We start from the raw sequence: 9,562 nt of genomic DNA on the forward strand, positions 1-9,562 counted from the left end.
ACTGGAGGTTGTTCCTCTATAAGAGGACCCTCAAAGGGGAGGAATTGGTATCCGGTAGAGCTGGAGAGGCCAAGAGAGCTTATTGTAATCAGTTGAGTGGTTATTCAATAAAGTTCTCTTCCCCTACATTTCTTCTTCTCCTTCGTGGTATTTTCTGGTGTTGTGTTTCGCTGCATTATTGTTGTTAGGCGTGACCTAAGTCATAGAGACTAGGTACCCACGCCAGGAAGGCTGATCGGTTATCTTCGATAGACCGAGCCGCACGTTGTTGGGATTCGCTTTGTAATCCCTTCGTTCGTGTCATAATTAAGTCTTTTATTGCTGATTAATTGAGTCAAATTATGTTGGGTCTGACCCAAAGAAATTTGACCCAAATCCTAGTCAAGGGTTGGCTAGATCGAGTCCCTAAAACCCTGCCTAAATTCAGCCATTTTTCCTGAATAGAACCTCCCTCTTGATGCCTTATTTTGAGGGGTCAAAATAGGAAAGAGGGGGAAGCCAAGAGGGCAAGGAGGGGCGTGGCCCCCTCTCCTTCTTTGCTATGAGCCAGCGCCCCTTGATTCTTTCCAAGAATCAAGGGGCCCGCCATAAAGGGAAGGGCACCAAGAAACCTAAAAAGACTAGGAATCCTGGCGCCTAGTTTTTTGGAGAGCCTTATTAATGAAGCTCAATGCCCCAAGCATCCGTGAGACATCTTCTCCCAGGCGTGGGGCAGCAAGGAAATTTTTTGGGATTTTAAATCAGCAAAAAGGGAGAGAAAAGAATAAAAAACAGTGAAGGGTTTTCTTCTTCCTTTTGAAGGCTGCACAAGGTGGGATCCTTATGATTTCTTCTTCCTTCTTCTTCGACATCCAAGAGAGGCTTTTGCAAGGAGCTAGCACCCCGGTGAAGCCCCATCTCTGATCTTCAGTAACCTCGTGTGGATACTTGTAGAGGTCGGACGTTTGTGCGGCTACAAGGAACCAAACCACGATCATCGGTTGCGGTGTTCTTCTACCGCACAAAGGTGAAGATGAGATCTTCATTTGAATTTTTAGATTTCTGATTTGCTGGTAGTTTAACAATTCATAATTAATTATTAGATCTTAGTTTAGTCCCCATCTGAATTCAAAAGGGTTCTAAATCGTTCTGACTCTGAAAATTTTTGAAATCCACCCAATCCTGTTCCGGCGTATGCGATGCACCGGGCCCGGCATGCGGATTCCGCCGCGATCGTCGCGCCACTGCGGGGCAATCCAACAAGCAGATCTTAGGGAGGAGATGTCAAACATGAGGACCCTAGTCTAGGGTCAATACTTGAGCCTTACAGCCATAAAGGAAGACACGAGGCAAATGCGAGACAGCATCAGAGAAGAGATGGGCAGGCAGAGTAAAGGAGTGAAAAGGCTTGCAAATGCCGTGATCTTCAAACTTGACTCCATCTAAGAAAGTGTGACCCAACTAGCAGAGACACAGGCTAGGGCAACCTTAGAGATCATCACGCAACTAGAAAATGTATCTGAGGGGATGAGCCTAGTCCTCCGATCTAGCCGACTAAATTTGGGAGCCTTATCCTCCTCCTCTACTAGACGACCCTAGTTGCATTTCTATTTTTATGATGTACAGTCCTTTGTGAACTTTCTGAAATGTACTCAATCTTGAATTTAATACAATGAATAGAGATTTTCTTTCAAAAAAAACTGTGCAATTTGACTTGTTATCTTTTTCTGCGTAATGTGCTTTTTGCTATGATGACAAAAAGAGGAAGAAAATATGATAAGAGATAGTAAAGAGAATCACTAACTAAACAAAAGAAAATCTTTAAAGCAAAATGTATTTGTTCTTAGTGGATTCGATACCTCAAGGCTCATTATCTCTCTGTTGGGGCTCCTCAAGGAGTAATCTCCAGAATCTATTCAAGGGATATTCGAAGATTAGTTGAATCATACTCAAGAACAAATTGTCAGATTTTTCCTCTGAAAGTAAGAATTTAAGCTCAAAAGTTTCAAAACATTAAAAGAAAATTCAGAAAACTTGAACTAGACTTAAACAAAATTGAATGCACATGTTGAGGAAAAGAATCTAAAATCTTAAGAAAGCAAATTTATTAAACACATATAAGCCAAACAATTGATTGCATGATTTGAAGGCTTGTATAATTCCAAATGAAAGGGAGAGCTTTAATTTCAAGATTTACTAATTCATATCTTTCAATTTTGGATAAATTAAATAACTAGATATTTGAATTTTTTTCAAAACCTTACTATGAATCACCTCTTGGTTGAGCAATTCACTTTACAAATACTCAATGTTTTGTCATCATCAAAAAGGGGGAGATTGTAGAGTGATTGATTATACCCCTATTTGATTTTGATGAGCTCAAAGCATTTGAGTATATTTCATGTTATACTAATGAATTCAATCTAGTATTTCAGGCAAATATATGTGAATTTATGTTTAAGTGCATCGAGCCTTGGTTCAAAGTAATTTGGCTAGGTGATTGAACTCAATTGAACCAAAGTCTGAAGTTCGAGTCGACTCCGGAAGATTGCGAGTCGACTCTAAGTGTTTCAGAGGTTCTGGCACAAGTTCGAGTCGACTCCAGTACACTACGAGTCGACTCCGACTGAGAACAGATAGAAGGACAGAAAGATGAATTTCAGACCCTGTCACCGAGTCGACTCCGAAGATTACGAGTCGACTCCGATGCTTTCCGAGTCGACTTCCGACGGTTCTGAGTCGACTCCAAAGGGTAACAGACAGAGAGACAGAACGATGGTTTTTAGATCCTGTTACCGAGTCGACTCCAGAAGGTTACGAGTCGACTCCGATGTTTGGCGAGTCGACTCCCAGTTATGTCCGAGTCGACTCCCAGAGGAAAGCAAGTTCAAAAGGCGGAGAACCATTTTCGGAGACCCTGAGAACGAGTCGACTCCAAGTGTTCCAGAGTTGACTCCCAAGTCAGCCGAGTCGACTCCAACAAGGTGCGAGTCGACTCCGAGGCAGTTTAGATCAATAGACAGAGGATCGACTTTTCGGACTCTGAGAGCTGAGTCGACTCGAGAGAGAAAAGCAGAGAAATGGATTTCTGGAATCCTAAGAACGAGCCGTCTCCAAAAGTGTCGAGTCATCTCCAGATATTGGTGAGTCGACTCCAGGTTTGGTCCGAGTCGACTCCAGGACGGGACAACACTTTAATTCAAATCCTGAATAGTGGGCGAGTCATCTCCAGTGAAGCATGAGTCGACTCCAACAACAGCCGAGTCGACTTTAGATCGAGCGAGTCGACTCCGACCCCAACGAATACATTGTCAGGATGTGCAGACTGTACATAACGGCTACAAATCAGTGTCTAACGGTTATTTTCCGTAGGAAATAGTTTAAATAGCCAGAGTAAACAGTAGTAGATAAGGGATTGAGCCATTCCATAGTGTGCATTAAAGCTTTTCAACTACCAAGATCCTCTTGAGAGAAAATACAAGCAAAAGAAGGGAGAAGTACATTCAACTCAACCCAACAAGTACTTCCTTCGCAATCAAGGCTCTACTACTGTCATTCAATCTTCAGAGCATTCAAGAGGAGACTTAGAAATCGAGAAGCCCCTACTTTCCTTTCCAAAATCTATTTGAGGGCTTCTAACCTTTCTCTATTAATATTGTTCACATTTGCTTTTTAGAAGCTTTCCTTGTGATTTTCCCAAATTGTTTTTTTCTTACTTGATTCAATCAAGGGATTGAATCAAGGGTTGTAAGGGTTGTTGGTGAGCCAAAGTTAAAACCAACAGTGTAAGGATTTGATTGTGATCCCGGAAAAACAATCGGATGGTTCTAGTCGGTGAGCCTGTGAAAACCGACCGAGTTCGTTGTGATCTCGCAAAAACAACAAGTTGGGTTGTGAACTTGTAAAACAACCGGCTGTAATCCTAGGAATTATAGTGAACTCCCAAGTGCGGCTTGGGGAGTGGACGTAGGAGCAAGAGTTGGCTCCGAACCACTATAAAGTCTCTTGAGTTTGTATTGATTAATTGTCTCTTCCCCTCTCTCCATTCACTATATTTAGTAATCTATTTAACCTGCTTGCAATAGATTTAATTAATTACTCATTAAGTTTTAATTTGTCAATAATTAATTAAAACCCAATTCATCCCCCCTCTTGGGTTATCTCCTTGGGCAACATTCGAGAGAGGGTTTTTGAGGGGGTGCGTGTGCATAATGAGGTTGCGGAGGTGGAGGAGTTAGGTTATATACTTGTTGAGGTTGGTCATTCCTCTACCTAAAATTTGGATGGTTCTTCCATCCAGGGTTGTAAGTACCCGAAAAAGGATTATTAAAAGATTTTTGATATGTATTCATAACATTGGCCTGATCGTGCAAGACTTTCTTGAATGTGGGTATTGTGGGGCAATCAGTGGTGAGATGGTCAGGCATCTCACAAATCCTACAACACTCGTTGTTATGTTCTATGGTCTTGACGGATTCAATCCTTCTAAGTTCAATTGCCTCTACCTTCCTAGTAAGGGCTGCCATTTTAGCCTGAATATCATCCTGAGTACTAAGGTTGTAAAGGCCCCCGTGTCCAACGCTAGTAGGCTTAGGCAAAGGTTTATTCACTCTATCCCCTGTATCCCATAATTGTGCAGTCTCTGCGAGAGAGTCTAAATAGTCCCATGCCTCATCGGGTTGCTTTTCCAAAAATAGACCATTGCACATAGTCTCTATAAATTGTTTTAACTGTGGAGACAACCCTTCGTAAAAGAAACTAATGGTTCTCCATGTTTCAAACCCGTGATGAGGACAAGAGAGAAGCAACTCTTTAAATCTCTTCCAGCATTCATAAAATGTTTCATCATCTTTTTGTTGGAAATTACTAATGTGCCTTTTCAAAAAGTTAGTCCTTTGTGCGGGAAAGAATTTTTTCAAGAATTTTCTTTGCATATCATACCATGTTCCTAGCGATCTAGGTCTCAAGGAGTTCAGCCATATTTTGGCTTTATCCTTTAAGAAAAAAGAAAACAAGGTCAATTTAAGAACGTCTTTCGATACATTTGGCACTCTAAATGTGATGCTAATTTTCTCAAAATCCTTAAGGTGAAGATAAGGGTTCTCGGATTCCATCCCATGATACTTGGGCAACAATTGAATTACTCCTGGTTTGATTTCAAAGTGTCCAACATTTTCAGGAATAATCATGCATGAAGGTTGACTAGTCCTAGTAGGGTGTAAGTATTGTCGAAGTGTCATAACTGGGGGTCTACCTTCATCACCATGGTGACTTCCTACATCATCATCAGCCATCTCACCAGATCTGAGATTTTGCGAAAGAGTTTCAATAATATGATCTAAGAAATTGTCAAAAGTTTGTCGATTCAGACGCCCAGTGTTATCTCTATTCCAACCTAGCATACAAAATTTCAGAGTTTATTTATTTATTTATTTATTTTTAATGATCATCCTTGATCTTTTTTTAAAGTTCTTATCAATTTTCAACTAGCAACAAGGGTTAATGAGATATGATAATAATAAAATTCTGATTCTAAAAAAAAAAAATTAAACACAGAAAATTCTAAACACAGCAGCAAAGTTTCATATTAATCTAATGGTGTTCAAAGTCTTAGAATATCGATCAGACCGTTCAGATGAAAGCAACATGTGTCCTACACCAGCCAACCAAATTTGAGTCCAATCATACGGTGAATTACTCTGATATCAGATTTTGATGAAGACTGTGCAGGGAAAAAAAAAACAGCAATAAAGATTCAATTTTTTTTTTGAAAGAAAAAGACTAACTACTAAAGTACTAATTAAATCTAAAATTATACTAATAACTCAGCCGTTCTCCGGCAACGGCGCCAAAAACTTGATGCGTTCGCAAAAATGTTTTCACGAAACTAATCTCCCAAGTATAGGAGAATCGTACAAGTAGTAAAATCTCGGGAGTTCAAGGTCGAATCCTCAGGGAACGAAATTTATATAAGATTATTTAGTATAGTTTAAAATTAATCAATTCAATAAATTTGTGGATTAAGAAAATGTTTTGCAAATAGAAAATAAATCAGTAAACAGAGAATCGAAGTTTGGACAGATTAAGATGGTGTAGGGATCTAGAATCCCCCTTGACAATAGTACATTCAAGATATAAACTCTACGGTTTCTGATTTAAAAGTTCAAATGTAGGATAGATCTAATCATGGAATATATTGTTCGAACACATGAACTCAATTTCTAAGCATTTGTCGTGCCGGTTATGTCTACGACAAATCAAATAATAAAGTAATCCATGCATCAATAGATATAAACCATTAAAGAACTATCTACAACTTAGGCAAGCAAGAAACCAAAACATATCAAAAGATCTAAATTGAATAGAACAATAGTTTAGAGTTTACTTCAAGTAAGTAACAAGTCAAGGGTTCTCCCATCACCCTTCACGTAGGACTTTAGCCTTCCATTAAAAACATTATCCTCCCTCTCATCATTTTTTTCTTTTCTTTTCGAAAAAACAGGGGATGCCCTATTTCTTCCTCTCTTTTTTTTTCTTTCAAAATGGCTGAAACTCTCCTCTATTTTTCGAATCAACCCCCCACCCATGTTCCAGCCGAGAAAACTCCTCTATATGCTGCGATGGATCCCTGATTTCTCGCAGTGGAGATCAACGGATGGATGCTAATCCGAAAGGAAATCAATCAGGATGCTGTGGATCGCACGCAATCAGCTGGGAGTGTGTGAGATGGATGTTCGGGATGAGATGTCTTCACGCGGCATTCTGTTTCCTTTCTTTCTTTTGAACTAGAGAATCTCCCACACGCTGATCCTTGGAATTGATGGCCGACTGGGATGATTCCGGATGCATCGTGGACAGCTGGGAATAGGTTAAGACGTGCTGGGATGTGGAGAGAAGTTGGAAAAGCTCCTGAAATTTGGGATGTGAATCATGGGATAAAGCTAGGAATGCCAAGAAGCTGAAACGGATGGCTGGACGCGGCTGGAAATTCTGCTGGGAGATTACACGCGAGTGGATCCAACGTGGAAGAGGTAGATGGATCGGAAGGGAGGAACGTGGATGCTGGGATGAAGTCAGAAACCATGGACGCAAATAGATGCTGAGATACGGGATGCTGGGATGATCGTGATCCGTAATCTGGGATGCATGGGCTCGCGGGAGAATCGGATGGACGCGTGGACTGCAAGGAAGACGCTGAAGGAAGCTTGGACGATCGTGAGTTCCAAGAGCTGGGAGAAAGGCTGATCGCGGCATGATTCGATCACGGATCCTGAGACGCAGACGGGTCTTGAGATGGCTGATGTGGCTCATGGATACGGCAAGGATGCTGAGGTGCTTGCGAACGGCTGAATCTGGGCTCTGTTCTGCAGCTGGGAAGAGATGAATTTATATAATGATAAAAATTATAATAAGTGCTAAGGATAAAATATTTAATCATGTAAATGTTAACACCTATTATTTATCATTATTTTGCTAGCATTAGGCTAAGTTAATTGGTACTTAGATCGCACTTTTGTGCTCTCATCATGTTTTATATTGGCAAAGATAATAAAAGAAAAAGAGAGAATATTAATAATACCCTCCTCTGGCATTACCGATTAAGTCATATTAGTAAGACAATGTTACACAAGTTGTATAAAGATAAATTTTTTGATCCTTATGATTTTGAATCATTAGAAACTTGTGAATCTTGTCTTATGGGTAAAATGACCAAGTCTCCATTCTCGGGACATGGAGAAAGGGCAAGTGAGTTGTTAGAACTCGTACACACTAATGTGTGCGGTCCTATGTCAACTCCAGCTAGAGGTGGATACTCTTACTTCATCATATTTACTGATGACTTATCAAGGTTCAGTTTTGTGTATCTAATGAAACATAAATCCGAAGCCTTTGATAAATTAAAAGAGTATCAAAGTATGGTCGAAAAATAAACTGGGAAGTGTATTAAAATCCTTCTGTGGAGTGATTGATTATAATCCTATTTGATTTTGATGAGCACAAAGCCATTGAGTATATTTTATGTTATACTAATGAATTCAATCCAGCATATCAGGCAAAATTTGTAAGGATCCTCTTTTGAGAGCAAGTGAAAATCAGATTAAGTCAAGGGCTGAACCTCGAGTCGACTCCGGAGGATTTTGAGTCGACTCTAAGTGTTTCAGATGTTTTGGCACAGGCTTGAGACGACTCCGGCACACTGCGAGTCGACTCCGACTGAGAACAGACAGCAGGACAGAAAAATGAATTTCAGACCCTGTCACCGAGTCGACTCCTGAAGAATTCGAGTCGACTCCGATGCTTGCCGAGTCGACCTCCGATAGTTCCGAGTCGACTCCAAGGAGTAACAGGCAGAAAGACAGAGAAGTTGTTTTTGGACTCTGAGAGCCGAGTCGACTCCAGAAGAACTCGAGTCGACTCCAACAGTTGGCGAGTCGACTCCAAAGAAAGCAAGAGTCGACTCTCAGAGGAATGCAAGACTAAAAGTCAGAGAGCCAACTTCGGTCTCTGAGAGCCGAGTCGACTCCCGCAAAGTGAAAGAGTAGATGCCCTATAAGCCAATCATTTGATGGGTTTTTCTTTGTAATCCTCCAAATCATGTTCTTTGACACTCGATATATATCAATAAAGGTATTGTGTTTCATCATTTGCTGCTTATCTATTTTATTATTGGATGATGAACCCCATAAATTAGGACATTGGTTTTAAGGGTTATGATGAGATCATACCAGTGAGACCTAAAATCCTAAAATCCTAATTTAGAATATTCCCAGTCAAATTGGTATATTGAGTCGGGGATCAATATTACCGGAAAGACTGGCACATCTTATGTATGCTCAATGTAGAGGGTGATTGATCTCACAATCACTTGTGTGAGATACTAATACAAAGATGTGGGTGCTCATTAGAGGAATGAGTTCACTGAAATGACCAGCCATGAGAACATCTTATGGATTCTTACTTAATTATCAAAAGATGGTTCTCATAGTGGGAGTTGTGCAAGTGATCCTTAGACCTGAGATCACCATGGTACCTTGTGCACTTGAAGCTATGTTTTGGTTTACCCTCATTCACGACATTGCGTTGTGTACGGGATATTCTGGATATGGTGGATTTTGTACGAAGGTTGTGAGTAGGTCAACAAGGAATCAGTCACTTCTAGTAAGAGAAGGTAACATCCTACTTACTCTAATCTTATAATGATTCACGAAGCCTTTGATCAAAGCAAAATGAATATTAGAAAGAGTTTCTAATGTTTCATTGTTTGAATTATCATATAAAAGATTGAGAGAGACATGAATAAGTGATTGAGTTTGATATTGATCCATACTCGAGCACTTATTCAGGATGTAGTATGACTGAGGGATTGAATTGCACAGTAACTTTCCACTGAAGGGTATGTTTGGATTTGTCCAATACATTCCTCATCTTTCGGGTAGACATGATACGTTGCTAGACGTCAATCATGTCTTGTGGGTTGATCGGATCAAAGAGTTTGATTAGATCAAAGCATCAGAAAGGTTCTGATTGCTAAGTCAGGTTTAGCACTAAATTGAACCTAAATTGGATTAGAGGTATTCTAATC

General features: G+C 40.2%; 1 pseudogene; it reads left to right on the forward strand.

The window, feature by feature from the left end:
• The first annotated feature begins 4,758 nt into the window (after window positions 1–4,758).
• LOC120105204 (small nucleolar RNA R71) lies at window positions 4,759–4,856 on the forward strand (annotated as a pseudogene).
• The last annotated feature ends 4,706 nt before the right edge of the window (window positions 4,857–9,562 follow it).

The sequence above is a fragment of the Phoenix dactylifera genome, chromosome 13, assembly GCF_051530095.1.
Source record: "Phoenix dactylifera cultivar Ajwa chromosome 13, Ajwa_hap1_PhDact_Kaust_v1.1, whole genome shotgun sequence".
Lineage (NCBI taxonomy): Eukaryota > Viridiplantae > Streptophyta > Magnoliopsida > Arecales > Arecaceae > Phoenix > Phoenix dactylifera.